A 16,509-nucleotide genomic window follows, 5' to 3' on the forward strand; every position below is an offset into this window, starting at 1 on the left:
GGGAAACTGCCTCCAAGGGCAGACCCCAAATTAACTACAGACAAACAGTATTGCTGCAGGAGTCTTCAGGTCATAAAACAATTCACTGATAGTTGAATGGATCTGCGGGCAAGTTGTTAATGGCTACTGGCATGATAGATGCATGACTAGAATTTCTATGTCACCTAAAAGAATCACTAAAGCACTGATGCTCAGGAAACCATGACTAGCTTTCTGCATGGCTGGAGAGTTAAAGACATTTCCTGGTGGACCTTACACACTAGTTTTAAAAAGCGGGTGAAGCCTGTCGGTATTTTGCATAGAGTGGGAGATTGCTTGGGCTGTTAGTAGCTGAGCAAGGGTTAATAAAAACAAGTTAGGTTTAAATGGAGCATCCATTGTTGGACTGGGCCAGGATTAGAGTGGGAAGCTAAGGGTGTTGAGTCAATTGGAATCATTTATTTGATTGTGAAATTTAGGATTGAGAAGTTAGGGACAAAGATATAGCTGTCACAATGGGGTTCTGGGAACGGACCCAAATGCAAGACACAGACACTGAAGTACAAAGAACAGGACTTGACTAGAGTAGGGACGTGACAGGATACAGACAAGGAGCAGGGACAAGAACGCAGACTAGGGCTTGGACCCCGAGCCAGAGACTGGACAAGGACCCAGAACCTAGGTCTTGCTTCAGGCTCGGGCCCCAGAACCAGGCATGGACATGACATGACTGCAGGACTGGAGGCTGGGGTCTTGAAGCTTGGAGACAGACTTGGGGTCTTGAGGCTTGAGCTTGGAGACAGACTTGGGGTCTTGAGCCTTGAACTTGGACACAGGCTGGGGTCTTGGTCTTGAGACTTGAGGCTTGGAGACAGGCTTAGGGTCTTGGGCTTGAGGCTTGAGCTTGGAGACAGGCTGGGGTCTTGGTCTTGAGGCTTGAGCTTGGAGACAGGCTGGGGTCTTGGTCTTGAGGCTTGAGCTTGGAGACAGGCTGGGGTCTTGGTCTTGAGGCTTGAGCTTGGAGACAGGCTGGGGTCTTGGTCTTGAGGCTTGAGCTTGGAGACAGGCTGGGGTCTTGGTCTTGAGGCCTGCAGGCTGGGGTCTTGGTCTTGAGTCTAGGGTACTTCGAGGCTTGGGTATGGACTCCGAGTCAGAGACTGGGCAAGGACCCAGAACCTGGGATGACTCGGGCTCGGACTCCAGAACCAGGCGAGGACAAGACGAGACTACAGGACTGGACATGGCTTGGGTGTGGAACTCCTGGGTAGGGCGAGACACAAGGACAGGTAAAGGCACATGGACAGGACTCAGATAGGACTGGACTAGGCATGGACTGAACGAGGGCCTTCAGGAGCACGGAACACAGAGCTGGGACCCCTCCTTGGGAACAGGACGTAGGGCTGGGACTCATACACATAACACAGAACCAGGACCCCTCCTTGGGAACAGGACATAGGGCCGGGACTCATACACATAACACAGAACCAGGACCCCTCCTTGGGAACAGGACATAGGGCCGGGACTCATACACAGAACACTGAACATGAAGAGAAGGCTCCTAACACAAGGTGGTGGCAAACAGCCGGACCCACTTAATGAAGGCATGGACACAGAGGCAGATCCCAACACTAGGTAGCAGCAAACGGCCAGACCTACCTAGCAAAGGCATGGACACAGAGAGATAATTCCAATGAAAGACAGTTCCTTATCTTGACCTAACAAGGCTCCGGTCTTGCTCCAGCGGTAAGACTTCAGCAATATAGGTAGGGTATCCAGGCTAGGTGAGCAGAAAGAGAGTCAGGCAAGGAGGAGGGAGGGGAGAGGAGGGGAGGAGGGGGAGGGAGAGGGGAGGGGGAGGGGGAGGGGAAGGGGAAGGGGAAGGGGGAGGAGGGAGGAGGGGGAGGAGGGGGAGGGGGAAGGGGAGGGGGAAGGGGAGGGGGAGGAAGGGGGGAGGGGGGAGGAGGGGAAGGGGGAGGAGGGGAAGGGGGAGGAGGGGAAGGGGGAGGAGGGGAAGGGGGAGGGGGGAGGGAGCGGGGAGGGGTACCAATTCACCTCCCTGATGACTACATCTGTAGGAAGTGCACCCAACTTCAGTTCAGATGGTAGATGGGTGACCACTAGGAGAAGTCAAGGGAGTAATTAGTCAGTGCAGGGTTTCCCCATGGCCATTCCCCTCAGCAACAAGTATACCCCCTTTGGATGCTGTTGGGAGGGATGACCTATCAGGGCACAGCAGCAGCAGCCAGGCCAGTGGCACTATGGCTGGCTCTGAGGCTCAGCAGGGAAGTGTAAAACATGGCAGAGAAATAGTGATAGGTGACTTGATAGGGGGATGGACAAGAAGTTCTGTGGATGCAAAAGAGACGCCAGCATGGTGTGTTGCCTCCCAGTTGCTAGGGTCCCAAATATCTCAGAGCGTCTGCCGAATATTCTCAAGGGGAAAGTGAGCAGCCAGTGGACAAGTGCACATTGGCACCAATCACTCAACTAGAAAAAGGGAAAAGGTCCTGCACAGTAAGTTAGGAGTTAGGAAAGAGGACGAAGAGAAGGACCTCCACGGCAGCAATCTCTGGATTTTTCCCGGTACCACGTGCTAGTCAGGGCAGGAATAGAATAACATTACAGATGAATGAGTAGCTGAGGAACTGGTGCAGGGGGTAGGGTTTCAGATTATTGTATCACAGGAATCTCTTGTGGGGCAGGGTAATCTGCGCAAGAGAGATGAGCGGCAGCGAAACTAAAGGGGAACCAATATTCTGACTAGGAGGTTCATTCATGCTACTTGGGGCGGGGGGGGGGGTGGCTTTAAACTAGTTTGGCAAGGGGTTGGTTTCCAGAGCACCAGGTTAGAAAGTGAAGGAATGGAGAGGATGGCAGATGTCAGGGTCAGTAAAAATAAATAGGCAGAAGCAAAGTAATAAATAAAATGGGAAGGATAGTTTGAATTGTGTATATTGTAATGCTTGGAGTATTGTGGATAAAGGTGTTGAACTTAGAGCATGCATAAGTACATAGAACTACGACGTTGTGCCATTACCTGGACTTAAGGTGAGAGAGGGAAAGGAAAGGGTGCTTAATGTCACAGAGTTTTGATGTTTTCAAAAAGATGGAGAAGGTAAAAGGAGGCGGAGGTGCGTGGGGGAGTTGCACTACTAATCAGAGACAATATCACAGCTACACTCTGAGGGGACATAATGGAGGGCTCGACCACTGAGTGTAAATGGGCAGAACTCAAAAACAGGAAGGGTACAATCACCTTGATGGGATAGTATTGCAGACCCCCTAATAGCCACTGGGACATTGAGGAATAGATTAAGGAAAGGTGTAAAAACAACACGATTGCTGTCATGGGGGACTTCAACTTCCCTAATATAAACTGGGACCTTCTGAATACAAGTGGTTTAAATGGGGTAAAATTTGTTAGTGATATCCAGGAGGGTTTCTTAAATCAATATGTAAATAGTCCACCAGGACTAGGGGGCTGTACTGGATCTGGTGTTTGATAATGAGCCAGGCCAGGTGACCAAACTTTCAGTGAGTGAGCAGTTAGGGAACGGTGACCACAATTCCTTAAGTTTTAACATAGTATAGATGATAAGTATGGATTTTGCGGGAGGCTAATAAATTGGAACAAGGAAAATTATGAGAGCATTAGGCAGGAATTAGGGAGAGTTAATTGGAAACAGCTGTTCTTGGGCAAGTCCACATCTGACATTTGGAGGATGTTTAAAGACCAACTGCACAGAGTACAGGACAGGTACGTTCCAGTCAGAAGGAAGGACAAGGATGGCACGGTAAGAGAACCTTGGATGCCGGGCGAGGTGATGAATTTAGTCAAAAGGAAAAAAAGAAACCATGTAAACCATACAAAGCTAGAATCAAACTGAGCCCTTGAAGGTTATAAAGAAGCCAGAAAAGGACTCAAGAAGGGAATTTGGAAAGCCAGAGGGGCTTTGAAAGGTCCATGGCAAGTAGGATTTAAAGAGAATCCCCAGGCATTCTACACACACACATCAAGAGCAAGAGGGAAACCAGGGAGAGTGTAGGACATCTCGGACATAAAGGGGGAAGCATTTGCTTGGATGTGGAGGATGTGGGTGAAGTCCCTAATGAATACTTTACATTGGTACTTACCAAGGAGAAGGATGTGGAGGATAGGGAGATCAGTGCTGAGAGTACAGTATTAATATGCTAGGCCATTTCAAGGTAAACCAGGAGGTGGTATTGGATCTCTTAAAAAGCATTACGGTGGCCAAGTCCCCAGGGCCTGATGGGATATACCCCAGGTTATAGATGAGATTGCTGATGCCTTGACCAATATCTTTGTGTCCTCTCTAGCCACAGGTGAGGTCTGGGAGGACCGGTGAGTAGCCAATGCTGTCCTATTATTCAAGAAGGGAACCTGGGATAATCCTGAAAACTACAGAATGGCAACTCTCACGTTGTGCTAGGGAAGTTACTGGAAAGAGTTCTTAAAGATAGAATTTATGAGTATTGGGAAAAGCATGGCTAATTAGGGAGAGCCAGCATGACTTTGTGTGGGTGAAGCCACGTCTTACTAACGATTGAGTTTTTTGAAGAGGTGACGAGGGTGATTGATGAAGGTAGAGTTGTGGATGTTATCTAAATAGTAATCCATTGAACAAGGTCCCTAATGGGATGCTCATCCAGAAGATTAAGATACATGGGATCTATTCTGTATCTGTTTGGCCATAGAAGTGTGATGGATATTTGCTTCCTGGCCAAGAGGGTCTCATGTTTTGCCACGCTCAGTTTTCTAATCACAGCAGCTGTCACTTGTATGATCAGAGTTTCCAACCAATATTGTTTAGCTTCTGATCATAAACAGGATCCAGTCTTCAGTTCTTAAAATGTAACTAGCAAACAGTAATTAGCCAGAAGTTAAAAACATAGCTTTTCACTCAAGCTCTGGCTATGGAGCAGAATGCTAGCTCATAACACTGGGTTTGTTGCTGCTTGAGAGGGGCATTATAAGACAATGATTTATTTAATTTGGCTTGTTTCAAAACAGACAAGCCGCCTAATATGCTTTGTTCAAGGAAGCTCGCAGACCAGACGGAAGCAAATCCCTTAGCTCATTAATAATGGATCTATTAATAAATTGGAAATTTTATAGTACGTACTCAAGGAAGTTAGCTTTAGAGCATTAAATGTGTGTAGCTGGAGTCTATGATTCCAAAAAGCTTTTAGACCGTTTGTGTAAGAAGTGTATTTGAGAAAGTATCACATGCTTGTGAAGTTACCCAAGTGGCAGAGAAACTGTATAAATGTAGAGAGCAGTTCAGGATTATCAGGAACGGGGTAAGGGACATCAATAAGAATGAAACAAACATAGAGAGAACTGAATTCCATTCCTGCGGCTCAGATTCCTGTGATGGACAATTTGCTTGCCTGCATCATTGGTATGTCTTTTTAGTTTATAAGATTTGTATCTCTGTTTTGGAAATGCTTTGTGTTTTAGAAATGATCTGTAATTTGGAAATGTTTAAGATAAAAATCCTTTGTGAGTTTTAAACGTGTTTTAAGTATATCTTTTGGATTTAAATGTGAATCACTGAAAATAAATGATCTGTGTTTGAAACTACTTTGTTAGCTGGAAACAACTTCTCCTTGGTAGAGAAAGTGGACCCACTATTAGATTAATGGGTATTGGCAGCGAAATTCAGAGTGGAGAATAAACAGGGAAGTGAACTAGTCTTTGAAGATTGGGTAGTTACAGTATAATCTCTCTTTAGTGAGGATATTAGTGGTTATTTATATCCAATAGGGCTTAAGTTCTTAGTTTGAATTTAGAACTTTACGGTCAGCAAACCCAATATCGTCACAGTGGTTGTAGGGACTTATTTTAGCTGGAGGTCTGTAATTAGTGGTGTTCCGCAGGGATCTGTACCGGGACCTCTGCTGTTTGTGATGTGCAGTATATCCAAGCATATCAGGAAGTTCAACAAAATGTCAAATACAGCATACATCCTAATTTAAAGACGGATTATAAATGAATACTGAAAACCTGAGATTAGGAAAGATATGGACACAAGAGAATGCAGATTCTCGAATCCTGAGCCCAATGGTTTAGGAAACATCTGTGAAAGGGAATAGGGGGTCAATGCTAGGGTTGAAACTCCTTATCTGGACTGAAGAAGAGTCGTGCAGTTTTTAATAATAGTTAAAGTGTAAGACTCCCAATCATAACAGCTGACTGCACAAGCAGACTAATTGTATTCAGGAAAATATCAAACAGAAGTGGATTAGAAGATTTAATGTAAACACTGGGCAGCCACAAGCAGTTAAGTTTCCAGAGTGATATGCGAGTACGTCCAGCGATGCATACACTGATATGAAAGAGCATAAAAGCACAAACTATGCTAAAACCAAGCTAATTTACTACAAGACTAGACTGGTACTTTAAATGTTGAAAGCTCGAGAGCTGAAAAACAAATTGAATAACACAGTACACTGGTCAAAATTACACAGCAATTTGTTGTAGTATTTAAAGCAGAAACTGGCTATGCAGGAAATGCAATGAATACTCAGCCAAGCTGTCGACACCGAACAGAATTATCACCTAATCACACGATCTATGTAGTGAACAAGCAGGGAAAAAGCTTTTCACCAAATCAGACCTTTCACATACCAGTACACAATTAAACACAGATAAGTGGCTTTAATCATATACCAATGCATAAAATCTGCTGGAGGGATGCAGCAGGTCAGGCAGCATCAATGGAGGGAAATGAACAGTTGATATTTTCAACACGCACAACACGCTGGAGGAACTAATTTTCATTAGTTTTGGAAAGAAAGAGGGTAGAAAGAAGCCAGGATAAAAGAGTGGGAGGAGGGGAAGAAGCACAAGCTGATGGGTAATAGACAGATCCAGGTGAGAGAGGGAAGAAGGTTAAGTGGGGGTGGGGAGGAGAAGAAGGATGGATGTGAGAAGCTGGAAGCTGATTGGTGGAAGTGGCAAATGGAATTTGATTGGAGAAAACAGTGGACAATGGAACAAAGGGAAAGAGGTGGGGAACCAGAGGGAGAAGAAGGTGTTGGAAGGGAAAGAAAAAGGGTTAATGGGGCTCAAGAAGGGGGAATCTTATAGGAGAGGACAGAAGGCCATGGAAGAAAGAAAAGGGCGGAGGAGCACCAGAGGGAGGTGGAGGACAGGCAAGGAGATGAGGTGAGAGAGGAAAAAGGAAATGGGGAACGGTGAAGATGGCGACATTAAAGGAAGTTTGAGGAATGGATGTTTATAGCATCAGGTTGGAGGCCACCCATACGGAATACAAGGTGTTGCTCCTCCAACCCGAGTGTGACCTCATCGCGGCAGTAGAGGAGGCCATGGACTGACATGTTGAAGTGGAATCAAAATGGGTGGTCACTGGGAGATCCTGATTTTTCTGGTGGATGGCGCATAGGTTCTCGGCAAGGCAGTCTCCCTATCTATGTCGGGTCTCACTGCTATTCAGGAGGCCACGCCAGGAGCGTGACAGTAGGTGACTCCAACAGACTCACAGGTGAAGTGTCGCCTCACCTGAAAGGACAATTTGGGGCCCTGAATTGCAGTGAGGGAGGAGGCGTAGGGGCAGGTGTAGCACTTGTTCTGCTTGCAAGGATAAGTGCCAAGAAGGAGATCAGTGGGGAGAGAAGAATGGACAAGGGAATCGCGTAGGGAGCAATCCCTGCAGAAAGCAGAAAGTGGGGAAGAGGGAACGATGTGCTTGGTGGTGGTATCCTGTTGAAGATGCTGAAGTTATGGAGAATTATGTGCTGGACGCGGAGGGTGGTGGGGCGGTAGGTGAGAACAAGAGCAAACCTATCCCTGGTAGGGTGGCAGGAGAATGGGGTGAGAGCAGGCAGATGCGAAATGGAAGAGATGCGATTGAGGGCAGCATTGATGGTGGAGGAAGGGAAGCCCCTTTCTTTGAAGAAGGAGGACATCTCCTTCATTCCGGAATGAAATTCCTCATTCTGAGAGCAGATGTGGTGGAGGCGGAGAAGGGGATGGCACTTTGATAATTGACAGGATGGGAAGAGATATAGTCCAGGTAGCTGTGAGAATAAGTGGGTTTGTAAAAGATATCAGTAGATAAACTATCTCCAGAGATAGAGACAGAGAGAGAGCGAAAAATGGGAGGGAGGTGTTGGAAATGGATCAGGTAGATTTGAGAGCAGGGTAGTAGTAGAAGGCAAAGCTGATGAAATCGATGAGCTCTGCACGGGTGCAGGAAGCAGCACCAATGCAGTCATCAATGTAGTGTAGGAAAAGCTGGGGAGTGACACCAGTGTAGGCTTGGAACATAGACTGTTTCTAGACAAGCTTTGCTGCTCTCCTTGGAGACCGAGGCAAACCATTTCCACATTGGGTCCAGTGACATATCCTTGTCAAGTCTTACAAGGCCTGAAATCTGTTCTTTAGCTGAATGGTGAAGGCAGATCTCTCTTGAGCTTCTCAACATCAGAATGTCTATGTACATGTGTTCTGGTTCCAGTGCTTCTCAGCTGGAGTTTCATCACTGCTACAACAAGGTGGTCCTTACTTCCTGTATCTGCTCCTACCTTCATCTCTACATTCTGCAAGGATGGTCTCCACGTACCATTGATAATCAAATGGCCGATCTGGTTTTTGTCATGTCCGTTGGGTGAGCACCATGCCAGTTTATAGATTTCACTGTGTGGAAAGAGTGTCCCTCCTATGACCAGATTGTTGAAGGCACAGATTTCCATCAGTCTCTCACCATTGTTATTCATCGCATGACCCTGGTGATGTACAAGTTGTTATTTCCCACTTTAGCATTTAGATCTCCCATGATGATGATTATGCCATGGTGTAGTGTTAACTCTAACTCCAATCGCAGCTGTTCATAGAAGGCATCTTTTTCTTCAACACTCACAACACGTTGGAGGAACTCAGCAGGTCGGGCAGCATCCGTGGAAACGATCAGTCAATGTTTCGGGCCGTTGACTGATCATTTCCACAGGTGCTGCCCGACCTGCTGAGTTCCTCCAGCGTGTCGTGAGTGTTGCTTTGACCCCAGCATCTGCAGGGTATTTTGTGTTTATCTTTTTCTTCAATGTCACTTTTGTTACTTGGGACATAGCACTGGATCACAGTCCTTTTCGCTTTCTTCCCTTTCAGCCTGACTCTCATCAGCCTACCGTTACTGGTTTCTACTTCTTAATGCCTTTCTTCAAAATGGCAGCTACACCATGACAATGCTGCCCATCTTCCCTTTCTGAGCATAAAACTGTTTCACCAGCTCCTGCCTTTATCTGTTCATCTGCTTTCACTGACGCCAGTATATGTAGGTTGAAACAACACATTTCTGCAGTTACTTACACTAGGTTGTCAGTCTCGTACACGGTTCATGCATTTCTAAAAGCAATTTTGTTCTTGGTGTTCAGAGCTTGCTTCACCATGCCAGTAGCTTCCCCTCAGATTTCACTACTGTCAACCATTCAAGCCGAGGGTGGTGATTCAGGAATGCCATTGCAGACCGATAAAGAAAGAATTCTTTGTTGTTGCGTCTGTAGCAATTATTTTTTGTTCAGTCAGGGTTGTTAGTCCTGAGCTGAACCCTCAAACCTGGAGAACCAGAGGATCACATTTGTCTGGCCTCTACCCTTTGACCTGTCTGGCATGGATGATCCGACCATGAGCCAAAGCACAAGGACCTGACTCCAGCCAACATAGCTCTCCAGGTCATTGAGGCACGCAAACCTTCAAACCCTTCGACAAGTTTGTGGTCCTCATGGAGGCTCCTTATAGCTAATATCCTCTCATACAGGCAGCCTCGTGGTAGAGCTGTGTGGTCTGTTCACATAGTTGTCCCCAGGTGTCTCTGCTTCTAGAGTGGATGCCAGCATTTTAAAGAGCCAGTCATTGTTGATATTGGAGCACATTAATTAAGCCAATATTTGTTGTAGGCAGGAAAATTGTGTTCAGCTTTTGGCTCTTCAACAGTAATCCAAGCCAGCCTGAAATTCCATTTTTCTTTACTGATGTAGGAACTCCGGGGAGAAATGGAAAAACAAGTCACCAAATGGAAGATTTAACTCCCAGACAGAAAATATGTTCTTCTCTGTTTAACTCAAATTATTGAGTCTCACAACTTTATCAGAATCAGAATCAGGATAGGGTTTAATATCACCGGCATATGTCATGAAATTTGTGTATTGTAGTATGATGCAATACAGAATGATAGAAAAATCTAGGTATTACAGTAAGTATATACAGTACATATAATAGTTAAATTAAATAACTAGTGCAAAATAGAAATAAACAAGTAGTGAGGTTGTGTTCATGGATTCAATGCCCATTGGGAAATAGATTGGCAGAGGGGAAGAAGCTGTTCTTGAATCACTGACTGTGTGCCTTCAGGCTTCTGTACCTCCTTCCTGATGGTAGCAATGGGAACAAGGCATGACCTGGGTGATGGGGGCATTTAATAATGGATGTCACCTTTTTGAGGCATCACTCCTTGAAGATCTCCTGGATACTGTGGAGGTTAGAGGCCATGATGGAGCTGACTAAGTTTACAACTCTCTGCAGTTTATTTCAATCCTGTGCCGTAGCCCCTCCCCCCATACCAGACGGTGATGCAACCAGGCAGAAAGTTCTCCAATTGATTTTTGGTGACATACCAAATCTCCTCAAGCTCCTAATGAAATATAGCTGCTGTCATGTCTTCTTTGTAGCTGTATAGATATGTTGGGTCCAGATTTGATCTTCAGAGATAATTGACACTCTGGAACTTGAAATTGCTCACTCTTCCCACTTCTGATCCTTCAATGAGGACTGACATGCGTTTTCTTGTCTTACACATTCTGAAGTCCACAGTCAGTTCTTTGGTCTTACTGACATTGAGTGCAAGGTTGTTGCTGCAACACCATTCAACTAGCTACTGTATCTCACTTCTGTACATCCTGTCATCACCATCAGAGATTCTGCCAACTGTAGTTGCATCGTCAGCAAATTTATAGATGGTATTTGAGCTGTGCCTAGCCACACAGTCATGGGTATGTAGAGAGCAGAGCAGTGGACTAAATACACATCTCTGTTGTGCGTCAGTGTTGATTGTCAGCAAGGTGGAGATGTTAATTCAGATCCACACAGTTGTTGTCTTCTGGTTAGGAAGTCAAAGATCCAGTTGCAGAGGGAAGTACAGAGGCCCAGATTGTTGTGCTTTTCAAAGAGAGCTGCAGGAACGATTGTGTTAAATGTTGAGCTGTAGTCAATAATCCAAATCCTGACATAGGTATTTGTACTGTCCAGGTGATCTAAGGCCACGTGAAAAGCCAATGAGATTGCATCTGCTGTAGACCTATTGTGGCAATTGGCAAATTTCAATGGGCCCAGGTCCTTGCGGAGACAGGAGTTAATTTTAGCCATGACCAACCTCTCAAAGCACTTCATCACAGTAATGTGAATGATAGTTGTTAAGGCAGCTCACTCTGCCCTACTTGGGCACTGGTATAAGTGTTGCCCTTTTGAAGCAGTTGGGAACTTCCGATTGTAGCAATGAGAGATTGAAAACGTCTTTGAGCGACCCTGCCAGTTGTTTGGCACAGGTTTTCAGAGCCCATCCAGGCACTCCTTTAGGTCTGCGTTCACCTTCTTGAAAGGCAGCCTGACGTCAGCCTCTGAGGCAGAGATCACAGGGTCATCAGGTTCTGCAGGGATCCTCATAACTGTAATTTACTTTCCCTTTCAAGGTGAGCATAAAAGGCGTTGAGCTCATCAGGGAGTGAGGCATCCCTGCCATTCATGATGTGAAGCTTTGCTTTGTGGGAAGTAATGGCCTGCAAACCCTGCCAGATTTTGCCTTCAACCTCGTTCGGAATTGTTCCTTTGCTCTTCAGATTGCCCGCTGCAAGTCATATCTCGTTTTCTTGTAAAGACCTGGGTTGCCAGACTTGAAATTGGATAACCGTATTCTTGATGCCTTCTATAAATATTAGCATTGAACTACATCATTCCCTTTCTTCATATAGTTGTAAATTTAATGATAGCTACTGACTTGTTTTATCAATAAAGAATTATATAAATGTAAGTAGCTGTTATTGCTGGGAGCGTTCAAGAGACCAGGAAGGTGCATTGTGCTCAAGAGGAAGATGAAATAATTGTATAATCTTTGAGCAAGGGAATGAGCTCAATTTGCAGTGCCTATGGATGAGTTTTTACAGGATAAAAATTGGGAATTTGCTGAAAGGAGGGGAATTTGGAGCAGGACAAACTGGTTTCATGATGAAAGGCAACATCGTTGCTGATTATGTGATTAGCAGAAGGAATGAACAGGCACAAGAGAGACTTCAGATGCTGGAAGTCTTGAGTAAAATGCTCACAAAATGCTGGAGTAACTCAACAGGTCAGGCAGCATTTATGGAGGAAAATAGCAATCAACATTCCGGGGCAAGACCCATCATCAAGTCCAAATAGATGCTGTCTGACCTGCTGAGTTTCTCCAGCATTTTGAAAGAATGAGCAGACAAGGACTGTCTGGTAAGGCACAAGGGGCTGCCATTTGTGCTGGTTTCTACTTTTCTCCACTGGTGTTGACTATTTTCTAGCATTTTCTGTTTTATTTTACTGCGCCTGATGTCTTGGCAACATTTCTGTATTTTGTGCATTAAAAACATATAATCTACACAATATCTGTATAATTCAGCAAGACATGCCAACTGCTAAGTCACTACACAAAACGAAGTTCACAATGAAACTGATGTCCTTTCTGTCTTTGATCCTTTATTGTGTATATTTCTAAACTCTAGATCATCTCATCTTTCCAATATCCTAAACAACAGGAATTCTGCAGATGCTGGAAATTCAAGCAACGCATATCAAAGTTTCTGGTGAACGCAGCAGGCCAGGCAGCATCTCTAGGAAGAGGTACAGTCAACGTTTTGGGCTGAGACCCTTCCTACCACTTTTCCTCCTCGCCATTTCAATGCACGTTATAGAACATGTGTCTATTAACAGCTATCCAACAGTGGTTCGCACAACCCTCTACGGTACAACCCACCTGGGTTCAATTCTCGCCGCAGCCTGTAAGGAGTTTGTACATTCTCCCTGTGGACGCTGGGGTTTCCTCCAGGTGCTCTGGTTTCCTCCCACATTCCAAAGACATACCGGTTAGTGGGGTAATTGTTCATTGCAAATTGTCCTGTGATTAGCTTAGGGTTAAGTCTGGGGTTGCTGGGTCAGAAGGGCCTATTCTGTGCTGTATCTCAATAAAAATAAAAAGATAAAGCGAGGAGAACTAATTCAGGATGGACCTTAGTTGCCTTCATTCTAAGTATCACCTTGCAATATATCTTCCAAACACTTAAACCTCTCTGCTTCAAAGCCACTTCTGTTTTTTTTTTGGTGAAGTTCAATTTATATCCATCTGCACCACATGCTTCTTCACACATAATACATTGCAAAAGTTTTCCCATTATTTTCTGTTAATATAAATCGACATTTGCCCCTTTTTTCTGTTCAGTATTTAGCAAATGGATGTGTGCTGTGATGGACATTTACTGCCCTGGACCAAGGGGCCTTGTATTTTTGCCAAGCTCAGCTTTCTAAAAACAGTAGTTGTGAGCTTCTAGAGATCAAAGGGTTGTTCTGAATAAGTTAAACTTGAAACTATTTTTTTTTTGTTTAGCTTCTGGTTGTAAATAGAAGTCAGTCTTCAGTTCTTAAAATGTAAATGGCAGGCAGTAATCAAGTTGAAGTTAAAAAGACACCATTGCAAGCAAGAACTGTCTGTAGAGTCACAGCCTTATTGGCCCTACGGCACCTGATCTAACTGCTAAAGAGATGCAGTATTTGCCAATGGGCTATTTAATTTGGCTTGTTTCAAAACAGACAACACTGGCAAAGTTGTTCAGTTCAAGGAAGTTTGCAGACAAGGTGGAGACAATCACTTAGCTGATGTATTATTAAGTTGGAAGATTTATGTGCTCAAATATAGGGCCTTATAGCATTAATTGTGGGTATCTGGGATCTCTGTCTCCAGAAGCACTTAGACCAAAAAGGTATCTGAAAAAAAAGTCACATGTGTGAAGTCACACAAGTGACAGAGAAACAGCTTAAATTATAAGAACAATCAGGCTTTTAAGGAATGGTCCATCATGAAGAATGGCAGAAGTACGGAGTGAACTAGAATCCATACTACTACCTTTGATTTCTGTGATCGTTCATCTGCAGATCGTGGGTATTTTGTTTTAGCTTATAGGAATTGTACCTGTGTTTTGGAAATTATTTGTGCTTTAGAAGTGGTTTGTAATTTGGAAGTCTTTTATAAGATGGAAGTCCTCTATGCATTTTAAATGTGTTTGAAGAATGTTATTTGAATTTAAACATGTGTCACTTACTTGTCTTGTTACATACACCTGTTAGGGTGCATTCTCCAGATACCTTATAAGGTAACCGTGGCCTTCAGCCAGGAGCAGATGTCATCAGGTGGTTCCCAGCCTTTGCAGAGTGTTTCAAACCTTAACCACGACACTCTGCAGTTGGTGGGTCGGCGGTGGTGGCCAAATCACTGCCCGTCTGCTCCTGGCTTCCAGCTTCCCTCCTCTCGCCTACTCCAAATCCAACAAAAGGCTCGTTCTGCCTCTTCCCCCATCCTACAAGCTGCTTGTTTTTTGCTCCTTTTGTCTAGGCCCAGATCTGACTACAACCGCCATGCTGATTTGGCTGGGAAACCTCTGCAGCCGATCTCCACAAGGAAAAACCGTGCCTGCCATCCCTTATCTTTGCATTCCTGCACTAAGGGCTGGTACTTCAAGGCCTTTTTCTCGTGGGCCTCTTCCCATCCCTCCTCCCACGGCACAGTCAGCTCAACCAGAATTATTTTCCTGTATTCAGTTGACCACAGTACAATGTCCAGGCATAGGGTTGTGTGCACCACATCCAGGAACTGCAGCCTCCTTCCCACCTTGACCCTCATCTCCCAGGACCTGGCCGTTAGCAGCAGATTGGGCTTTGGTTGTTTGGTTATGAAAGGCTTGGCTTCCTCTTTGATGAAGGTGGTGGCCTTCCTCAAATCTGTGCCAACCGTCCTCTTCTTGCATCTCTCTCGCTCTAATGTGTCAACCTTATCATGGCGCCACCTATACCGTCCTTGAGTTAGAGCTGTTTTACACTGGACAGTATATGAGCCAGTGTCCCCCCTTGACCACAGAGCTTACAGTTCGGGTCCTCTCTCATCCCCCATGTGTACAGATGTAATGGCGAAGGAAGGGTGTCATACACGGATCGCAAGAGCAAGGAAATACAGAAGGTCTCCAGTCATGACCCATGACCCAACTCTACCCATGAGATCTTGCGCTTGGGCAGATCCCATTTTGTCCAGGCACCCTGGGACCCTTGTTCCACTGCCTTTGACATCTGCTTCTCTTCCTCACGGATAGAACATAAAACATAGAATAGTACAGCACAGTACAGGCCCTTCGGCCCACAATGTTGTGCCGACCCACAAACCCTGCCTCCCATATAAGCCCCCACCTTAAATTCCTCCATATACCTGTCTAGTAGTCTCTTAAACTTCACTAGTGTATCTGCCTCCACCACTGTCTCAGGCAGTGCATTCCACGCACCAACCACTCTCTGAGTAAAAATTCTTCCTCTAATATCCCCCTTGAACTTCCCACCCCTTACCTTAAAGCCATGTCCTCTTGTATTGAGCAGTGGTGCCCTGGGGAAGAGGTGCCCGCTATCCACTCTATCTATTCCTCTTATTATCTTGTACACCTCTATCATGTCTCCTCTCATCCTCCTTCTCTCCAAAGAGTAAAGCCCTAGCTCCCTTAATCTCTGATCATAACCTATACTCTCTAAACCAGGCAGCATCCTGGTAAATCTCCTCTGTACCCTTTCCAATGCTTCCATATCCTTCCTATAGTGAGGCGACCAGAACTGGACACAGTACTCCAAGTGTGGCCTAACCAGAGTTTTATAGAGCTGCATCATTACATCGCGATTTTTAAACTCTATCCCTTGACTTATGAAAGCTAACACCCCATAAGCTTTCTTAACTACCCTATCCACCTGTGAGGCAACTTTCAGGGATCTGTGGACATGTACCCCCAGATCCCTCTTCTCCTCCACACTATCAAGTATCCTGCCATTTACTTTGTACTCTGCCTTGGAGTTTGTCCTTCCAAAGTGTACCACCTCACACTTCTCCGTGTTGAACTCCATCTGCCACTTCTCAGCCCACTTCTGCGTCCTATCAGTGTCTCTCTGCAATCTTTGACAATCCTCTACACTATCTACAACACCATCAACCTTTGTGTTGGCTGAAAACTTGCCAACCCACCCTTCTACCCCAACATCCAGGTTGTTAATAAAAAAAATCTGTACTTCTGCCCATACCATGTCTCTCCTGTTTCTTATGTTGCGTTTCCCCACTGCTGAAAGTGAACTGAGCTGAAGCCTTGTTGCCCGACGCAGGGGTTGCCGATGACATCTCGCAGCTTCAGAGAACACACTGCCTGCTCCACAGATGCGTTGGCTGCCCACTTGTT

This window comes from Mobula hypostoma, chromosome 5 (genome assembly GCF_963921235.1).
Source record: "Mobula hypostoma chromosome 5, sMobHyp1.1, whole genome shotgun sequence".
In the NCBI taxonomy this organism is placed as follows: domain Eukaryota; kingdom Metazoa; phylum Chordata; class Chondrichthyes; order Myliobatiformes; family Myliobatidae; genus Mobula; species Mobula hypostoma.